Consider the following 10,362-nt stretch of genomic DNA (forward strand, 5'->3'; position numbering starts at 1 on the left):
CCCCTCCCTCCCCCTTCCCCTCTCCCCCTCTTGCAGCTTGAGGTTACATAAACTCTGCATTCTCCTGTGCGCTTTTCTTTTCGCAAACTCCCACACTCCTACACACCTCTCTGCATTCGTTCCCCTTTCACTCACACACACCACAGGCACTCCTCACATTCTCTTTCACACACTCCACAGTCTCTCCTCACAGTTTCTCTTCACTCACTCTTCCCCTCTTCTTGCTCCTGTCTTTTATTGTTACTCCAAAAGCAGGTAGAAAAAAATACATTGTACAATCATTGCCAAGTCAAATTCAAAAGAATAACCACATCCCACAACGAATCAGGAATTACAGTTGTTCCCCAAAGGTTCATGCTTCTCTTATTTCCAGGCCTGTGACCAAAATAATAATAATTGTAAACTTACCATTATTTAAACTTTAACTTATAGCTTATACTGCAGTGCTCAGAGCCGCAAGGTCAGCTACTTGCATTTTCCTGTGAAGCTCTAATGATAAAGGAGATGGGCAAAGCTGCCAGGCAACAGCCAGAAAGAATCAAGTTAACCCTTGACTCTGTAGTTCCGCTAGCTTTCTGCTTCTGCACATTGCACACAATGACTCTCCAAAGAGTCCCAGTGATTTTACTTAATTTTAACTAATACATAATTTTATGCATTTTCTACTTTCTTATCCATATATATCCAAAGGAGACTAGGAACTACTCTCAAATATTGTGCAAAATTCATTTCATAACTTCAATAGTTTTTTCCTTTCTGAATTAAAGTATCCTGTGTTTGTGTTCCCTTATTCCATTTTTCCTTTACCTCATGATCACGTCTCTTGCACTAATCCTTTTTCATGATTCCAGTAAATTCCTTCACTTTCTGGTCATGGACCCTGTATGACTCTAGCAGTAAGTGGCTCTGTTTCATTTTCTAACATTTCTAAACATGATTTTTTCAAACTTTCTTTGCAAGTCAAACATTATTCTGGAACTACCATTGTGCAGTTATTACATTGTTTCCAAGATGAGAACACAGAGCATGCACCTGGGCCATTAGAACTGTGCTTTGCTGTGCCCCATGCCTCAATTTTAATTGTTTAAGAGAAGCTACTTACTGAGTACTATGATAATTATTAACAAATATCAGCTGGGGCGTGGCAGCACACACCTCTAATCCCAGCACTTGGGAGGCAGAGGCAGGCGGATTTCTGAGTTTGAGGCCAGCCTGGTCTACAAAGTGACTTCCAGGACAGCCAGGGCTATACAGAGAAACCCTGTCTCAAATAAATAAATAAATAAATAAATAAATAAATAAATAAATAAAAAAAATAATCATTACATCCAGGAGCTCTAGTTTCACAGAATTCACAGGATCAAGAGAAAGAAATAGGAAAGTCAGATATAATAGAATAATTATGCACACCAAGGCCAACTGAAAAGGAGTCGCACACAAATAAAATGTATACAGCCGTTGTCCAGGGCTAAAGTTAGGAGAAGTGGGGACACTTTTTTTTTTTTTTTTTTTTTTTTTTTTTTTTTTTTACAAAGAGCTACTGTGGGCTACTGAGATGTCTCAGCCTACTGAGGGCAGTCCCTGATTTCTGATGGTAGGTCCCTTGGATGGATGTGTCTCCTGCTTGCTTCTCAGGGTCCCAGACACCATCTTTATTTTATTTTATTTTATTTTATTTTATTTTATTTTTTAAATTTTATTATTATTATTTTTATTTTTACAAGGAACTGCTGTGGGTTTCTGAGATGTCTCCATCCTGACCTGCTGCAGGCAGTCCCTGTCATGGTATGCTGTCCCCAGCAATCACCAGCATGAGTTGTCATTTGTTTTATCGATCTTAGCCATTTGGATTGGTATAAGGAGGAATCTTAAAGTTATTTTGATTTGTACTTCCCTGATGGGACAAGATGTTAAACATTGCCGGGTGTGGTGGCGCATGCCTTTAATCCCAGCACTTGGGAGGCAGAGGCAGGTGGATTTCTGAGTTCGAGGCTAGCCTGGTCTACAAAGTGAGTTCCAGGACAGCCAGGGCTATACAGAGAAACCCTGTCTCGAAAAAACAAAAACAAAAAAAAAAGATGTTAAACATTTCTTCATGCCATTGAGTTTCCTTTTTTTGAGAATTCTCTGTTTAGGTCTGTATCCCATTTTTAATTGGGATATTTGTTTTCTTGATATCTTGTTTTTTGAGATCTTTATATATTTTTGGACATTAGCCCTCTATTGGATATGTAGTTGATAAAAATCTTTTCCTATTCTATAGGTTATTGGTTTGACCAAATGATGGCATCCTTTACCATGTAGAAGCTTTTGAGATTCATGAGATCCCGCTATTGATCTTAATGCCTGTGCTAATATTGTTCTTTCCAGAAAGTCTTCCGTTCCACTGAGTTCAAGGCTGTACTGGATTTTTTTTTCTATCAGGTTCAGAATGTCTAGTTTTATGTTGACCTCTTTGATCCATTTTGAGTTAGTTGAGTTTGGTACAGAGTGGTAAATTTGGATTCTTCTACATGTAGTCATCAACTTTGATCAGCACAACTTATTGAAGGTGCTATCTTTTTTCAGTATGTATTTCTGGCTTCTTTATTTTAAAAAAATCAGTTATCAATAGGAGTATCGATTTATGTTTGGGTCTTTGATTCAATTTTATTGAGCAACATGTCTATTTTTGAACCAATAGCATGCTATTTTTATTACTATAGCCTTTAGTACAACTTAAAATTGAGGGTGGTAATACATCCTGCAGTAATTTTATTATTCAGGGTTGTTTTAACTACCTTGGATTTTTTATGAAGCTGAAAATGATCACTTCAAGATTTGAGAAGAATTGTGTTTGGATTTTGATGGGTATTTCTTTGAATCTGTAGATTGCTCTTGGTAGGATGGTCACTTTTACTATATTAATCCTACTGATCCATGAGCATGGGAGATCTTCTATCTTCTGATATCTTCTTCAGTTTCTTTCTTCAATGTCTTAAAATGTTTATCATAAAAGTCTTGCTTGGTTAGAGTTACCCTAAGATGCTTCATATTATTGAAGGCTCTTGTGAAAGCTGTTATTTGCTTGATTTCTTTCTCAGACCATTTGTCATTTGTATATATGAGGGCTACTGTTATATGTGAGTTAATTTTGTATCAGCTACTTTGCTGAAATATTTATTAGCTGTGGCATTTTATCCTCAGGAGCAGCTTTGAAGTGGAATTTTTACAGTTTTTTAGTGGAATTTTTATGTATACTATCAGATCATCTGCAAGTAAAGATGCATTGCCTTCTTCCTTTCCAATTTGCATCCCCTTGATTTCTTTTAGTTGGGAAGATTTTAATTGCAGGTCCTGATACCTGGTCTTGTCTGTGTTGATGGGTATTTTGTTTCTTGCTTTATGTTACCCTTTCTGGTTTTTAGTAGAGTGTGGTAGCTGAGTGTTTTCTAGTAGGAAATTCTTCTGGGATCCTGATCTGTGTAGTCACTGGGGATACAGGGTACAATGTGTTTCTAGGTGTCTGGAGCTGCCACTTAGGAATTGAGCTGAGTTAGGGTCAGGGTGAGAGGTTCCATTCCAGAAGAGGAAGGAAAGCAGGGTGTTATGCCAGGATCTGCTTAGCCTCCTGGGAAATGGGGGCAGAGTGATGAGAGGCTTCAGCAGGTGATCTGGGTATGAAACTGGGGCATGGAACCTGGAGAGAGGGAGGGAGGGAGGGAGGGAGGGAAGGAAGGAGGGAGGGAGGGGACGGTGAAGATCTGTAGTTGGTCTGCTTTAGTTAATGGTCAGAGTGGTGTACAGGTTCTTAGGGAATGGAGGATGAGATAAAGTAATGAGTTGGGGGAAGGAAGCTTGGGGGAGTGGATCTGTGTGATCTACAGAAATGGTGACTGGAGCAGGAAGCGGACTGCAGTGCAGGTGGTCTGCTGTAGAGCTGGAGATGAGACTGGGGGATTGGTTCTGGAGGAGCTGAGAGAGAGGTAAAGAGCTATAGTTAGCGTGCCTGCTTTTCTGGCTGGAGTGGCCTGCAGATTCCCAAGGAATGCCTCCTGGAGCTGTGGTCTGAGGTACAGTAGGGAGTCCAGGGAAGAGTGGTTGGGAGGTAAAGACTGTGTGATCCACTGGAGATGAGGCAGGGAGGAAGGGAAAGTGGAGGCAGGATGTCTCCTACAGAGCTAGGATGAGTCTGGGGGGTTGGACTTGGATGAGCCGAGGAGAGGAGAAGATCTGCAGTTAGCCTACCTGCTGCCCTGGCCCATCTTCTTTTTCAAAGTGCATTTATCCCTTGGTCTTGGTAGGAATGATGGTATGCCATTGTTACCCTCTCTCTGAACCGTTCTCATTTCCTTCATAGTACATATCAAATTTGAGCTTCTGATCACAATTTGAAGAAGAAAGAATACTATCTTCAATTTAATTTTTCTTCTTCTTTCAAAAGTCTGTCACTGCCATCAATACCTTTTTATTTTTAGCATTGAGAATTTCATCCTTGTTAACTTGTTGTTTGGTGAATAAAAGCCAATTACTGTGCAACTTTCAAAGACTCTTAAGGAAAATGTAACTGTACAGGTGATGTGTCTTGCTTGCAGCATGGCTAACTGTATAAAGGTCATTGGGAAAATATTGATTTTTTTTCCCAGCTAGTCTATTTGATCCTTTCTCTGAAAATCTGAAGCAAGTGTTAAATGAACACTTCAAAATCACTTAACTCAGGAGTATCCTCTGAGATTCACAGACAAACTGATGAAAAGGGCAAAAATTGATGGATCAAGCAAAAATCTAGAGTTCTTTTGTGGTCTTGTCTAATGACTAATGCTCATTTTATTCAGTCTTCCAAGTCTATTTTATGTAAATTCCAAAACCACTGTCTTCACCTTTTCTAGATACTTCAGAGGCACACACACACACACACAAACATACACAAAGCCACACACACAATCACAAACTCACGCACAAATATATATATACACAATCACTCATACAACACACACATGTAATCACACACAATATTGCATGTATACACAACCACACACACAATCACATATATGCATATAAACACACACATATGCAACCACACACACAAATGCACACAATCACCCCTCCAAATATACACATATAATTATACACACACATACACATTTACACATACATACACCACTATCTCTCCACAAAACTATGCAACTACTTTTCATTTTGTGCACAGTGTCAATTATACAACATACATGTATAAGGAAAATACATTTAAATGCTTTTATAGATGTAATCTAAAGCTGATTGAAAAGAATTTGGAAAGTGATAACTTAAATCAAGTAGAAAATCAGTTTATTGTATATGTAAGGGCAGAGGGGAAATTTGCCCTTCATCCTCTCAATATTATCTGGAACAAACTGACAAATACAGATAATTAGAAGAAAGGACATGGGCTGGTGAGATGGCTCAGTGGGTAAGAGCACCCGACTGCTCTTCCAAAGGTCCGGAGTTCAAATCCCAGCAACCACATGGTGGCTCATAACCATCCCTNGCANGATCTGATGCCCTCTTCTGGAGTGTCTGAGGACAGCTACAGTGTACTTATATATAATAAATAAATAAATCTTTAAAAAAAAAAAAAAAAGAAGAAGAAGAAAGGACATGAAGATAAAGTGATGTAAGAAGTTATAGTTTGGGGAGAGTCATACAAGTGGGATGCCAATGCTATTCAGAAGTTTATATACCTTGTTTCTGTAAGGTCAAAATGGAAATGCGGACAGTTTTGAAAAGCATAATAAATAATATCTAGTAATTTGTATAATTAAATAGTAATTTTAATAATAAAATGTAATTTGGAGTGGCTTATAACAAAGTCTGTTTGGTAAGTACAGCAGGACAAAGGACAAAGATGTGTGACAAAGTTGGTCTGGCTGTGTGGACATATTTTAGTCTTCCAATCTGCAATATGAGTTTAGCTACTGAAAACTCAGATAGAGGACCTGAGGCAATCCTTTCTTCTTTGGCAAATCTAGACTTAAGTCAGAAAAGGGACCTTCACAGAAATACTCTGTTTGCTCTAGAAAGAATAAGAGGTAAGAAGGACTTTGATTCTGAAGTCAATTAAAAGGCCTTTTACCATCCCAAAGTATCTGGTTTTGAAGTGTTGTCTTTTGAGCCTTAGAAAGCTCAAATTGCATAAAATGTTTGACAACACCACCCACACAGTCAACTCACTGGGGAAGAGTTCAGCATAGTTTACTCCAAACCAGAATTTGTTTTGAAGCAAACATCCTAAAAGTATGGTAAATTAAAAGATACTGGATGGTAAGTTTTCTTCTTAGGGTGTAAGACTTTGGGTGCACCAAAAATCTATTTGGAATTTTGGTTGCTAGTACTGATAAAGCAAAGACAGCATTTAAAAATCTTTGGCAAGAGTCTGGAGAGAGAGCTCAGTGGTTAAAAAAAAAAAATCCCTGGCTGCTCTTCCAGAGGTTCTGAGTTCAATTCCCATTCTCCACATTGAGGCTCACAACCGTATATAATGGGATCTGATGGTATATAGACATGTATGCAGACAAAACCCTAAAATATATGAGCAAATAAATCTTAAATTCCTTGGCAAAAAATTTTTGGAAAGTTAAATGGTTTTCAATAAAATTGAAAAGAAACCTTACCACATTGTCATCTTATAGATTGCTAACAATTGGTTTCAAAGCCAAATCACATCCTGGCCTTTACTCAGAAGTAGACTAGAAGATCGTGAATATTGCTATGACAAAATTTCTTCCATTTCATTCTCATTTTTTAATGTGAATGATGTTGCTCAGCTTTCATATTCATTAAAACAACTACAAAAATAGTAGTAGAACTGAGGCTGAGCACATTTCATTTTAGTAAGAAGTATTGCTCGTGGGCGGATGCTGGAACTGATTAAAAAACATTCAATCCATCATTTCCCTAAGAGATGTGCTTCCAGTAACAATTGACTTCTTATACTTATTTACCAAAATGTGTAACAAATTTATAATGTCTTAATCATTTCTATTAATAACTTTTGAAACAATTCACTTTAGAAAGAACATTTAGGGAGTACTATAGGCACAAGAAATTTAAAAAAATGCATTCATTTCTTTTTTTTCAGAAGGTAGCAAAACAAAATGAATAAAGGCCCTCAGTCACAGAATGAAATCCATTACGGTGAGTATCAAGGGGGAAAGACACTGTAAACTTTTGGGCAATAACAGAAGAGCCTTCACTCTTATTTTTAATGGATTATGTCATTATTAAAGTGCTGTGCGATATAGATTACAGAGGCTGTATTTGAAAGAGTAATGTAGGAGCTTAGACTGTCCTGTGTGTGTACTATTCGGTTAGTTCACATTTTATAACTCTTTAGACCTAGAAGAGATATTTGGCATGCCACCTGATCCCTGCCTGCTGACACAGACTGGTCTCACTTAGTATCTCGTATGTAAAGTAGATAACCAAGCTCACAGGGCACTGTGAGGGGTCAGTGAAGTAACAAAGATAGAGAAAGGCTGCTGCAGCATGAATGTTGTTTTGACCGTCCTACTGTGTCAAGGTAGGATACTCAGTTGAGTTTCTTGGTTTGAGAAAGGTTGAGGCATAGGAACAGCTTCATCAGCAATGAGGGGTAGGGGTGGAGGCAGCATGGAGCAGGGGTATAAGGAACAGGCAGAATCCCAAGAGATGACAGAATCCTGGGTGCTACTTCCCCTGGGTAAGTCCTGAGCAGGAAGCCAAGCACATCCTCACTCCTCTATGCCTTTGTGCTTTGTATCAAAATCCATGACAATCTGTCTTAGTCAGGGTTTCTATTCCTGCACAAACATCATGACCAAGAAGCAAGTAAGGGAGGAAAGGGTTTATTCAGCTTACACCATGTTGCTGTTCATCACCAAAGGAAGTCAGGACTGGAACTCAAGCAGGTCAGAAAGCAGGAGCTGATGCAGAAGCCATGGAGGGATGTTCTTTACTGGCTTGCCTCCACTGGCTTGCTCTCTTATAGAACCCAAGACTACCAGCCCAGGGATGGTCCCACCCACAAGGGGCCTCTCCCCCATGATCACTAAATGAGAAAATACCTTACAGCTGTATCCCACGTAGGCATTTCCTCAACTAAAGCTCCTTTCTCTGTGATAACTCCAGCTGTGTCAAGTTGACACAAAACTAGCCAGTACACAATCATTATGTAACTTAATACTATGAACAAATCTATGTGTTTTATTTATTTTTAATGCATCTGTTTATTGCAGAAATAGAACCTATGTGAAGTTAAATACTTTGTCCCCAGGGAGGCAAGCTAGTAAGTGAGATAAGAGTCGGATCTAGGTATGTTTGTCCCTAAACCCAGTCCTATCTGTGTTCAAAACTGAGAGCTTAATCTGACTCTACACGCGCCTTTCCAGGAAGGCTGTGGCATTAAAGACTACTCTTGTAATCTAGGTTCTAGGAACGGTCCTTTAGGTGGGGGCCAGAGACTTCAAAAGCCCAGGGGCCAGCAGAACCCCTCCCAGACCTATGCCACCCCAAAGTAAATGTTGGAATCTGCAGTTGGTTCCTGGGGTGATGCCAATGTGCTTGTGTCTCTCCTGTCTGTTAGTTCTCAGAAGTAACGCATCCTCAGGCTTAGATGGGGCTTGGGTGGCTAATGTCTTGCTCCCTACACCAAAGTAAGTGCCATCTGTAGTCTCTATGGGCAGGCTGACATGAAAAGATAAGACAGTTCTGTTAGGTCAAGATATTTGAACTATGTCATTCTTGTAGGAAGACTTTGTTGGGAAACCATTACAGTGCACTGCAGTAGGCCCAGGGCCAAAGGTTAGTATAATTAATGGGGAGGTGATAATGGAAGAGGTTTTCAGCTCAGTTCATATGAGGCCTCCTTGGATAGATAAGAAACAAGAAATGTATTACATTATAAAGGAACACAGAAGTGAGATCCCCTGCTCCCATCATCTCTCAATCTCTACCTGTTACAGGGTATGGCTGGCATGCCCTGGCCTCTACCCTGAGCTCTCCAGCCCAGGGCCTGGGCTGCCCTCCCACAGAGGCTCTTCCATATATGGTGCAAACAGTTTGGTTACCCACCACCCATTTTTTGAACCTCCTGGTTCCCCTTTCTTCTCCCTTCCCTTGCCCTCCCTCTCTCCCCATGTGGAACACCTAAGCCTGGTCATGGCCACTTTGGACTCTTCCAAATGTGTTTATCTCTTACCTTGCTCTCCTATGTATCTGTAATACATTTTCTCCTCCACCCTACCTAAGAGCAGCCACATTTATTTATTTATTTATTTATTTATTTATTTATTTATTTATTTATGTTCAGGCTCCATTTTAAGTAGAGGCAATGAGATTGGTCAGGATAAGGAGTAGACACACTCAAAAAGAAGTGCAGCTTCAAAAGGGTTGGCAACCCCATAGGAAGAACAGCAGTATCAACTAATCAGATCCCTCAGAGATCCCAGGGACTAAGCCACCAACCAAACTGCATACACAAGCAGGCCCATAGTCCCCACTACATATGTAGCAGAGGACTGCCTTGCCTGGCCTCAGGGGGGAGGGATGCGCTTGTTCCTGTGGAGGCTTGATGCTCCAGAGAAGGGGAAAGCTAGAGGGATGAGGTGGGAGTGGGTGGATGGGTGGGGGAGCACCTTCTTAGAGTCAAAGGGGAAGGGAGATTGGATGGGTGGGTGGGCTTGTGGAGGGAGAACCAGGAAGGGAGACAACATTTGAAAAGTAAGTAAATGAAAGAATTAATTAAAAAACAAAGTGCAGCTTCCTAGACCAACCAGAGGGGTCATTATTGGAAGATAGAGCCAGAAAGTGCCTTTTTTTGCTGGGAGTCCCTGGTGACCCTTAACAGGAGTACAGCTGGAGGGTGACAGGACTAGAAAGACAGTAAGAAGTAGCTTGAACTGTTTTGGGGTTACAAATTAATCAAAATGGATTAGTAGAATCAGTGTGGGGCAGCAGGAAGTAGGTGTCTATGCAGTATCAGGGGGACATGCCAGGCAACAGTTCCTTAGCAAATGCTACAACTACAGCGGGGGTTCTTCTGCTTTACTGAGAACATGCTCTCAAAAGAAGCTTGTTTACAAAAATGAGGCATGCAGATAGGGATGGGAAGAAACCAAACCAAAAGGCAGATTCAGCTAAGGTGCAGCCTGAGCTGCACCCCCAGCTCAGCAGTGTGAATCCCAGCTACCTTTCTTTGTCTTGAGGCAAGGGCACTAGCCTTTATGCCCTGTATTGATCAGTCCATGGCTAAGGGTTCCCAGTGAGAAATAGTTCTGTGGAGAAGGGTGTGTCGGTGAGGGACATGAGACAAGACACCAAAGGTGTGTCCTCCTGAGGATGAGAGATGAAGTGGCTGATGGAGGCCCA

Source organism: Mus pahari, chromosome 1 (assembly GCF_900095145.1).
Source record: "Mus pahari chromosome 1, PAHARI_EIJ_v1.1, whole genome shotgun sequence".
NCBI classification, from domain to species: Eukaryota; Metazoa; Chordata; class Mammalia; order Rodentia; family Muridae; genus Mus; species Mus pahari.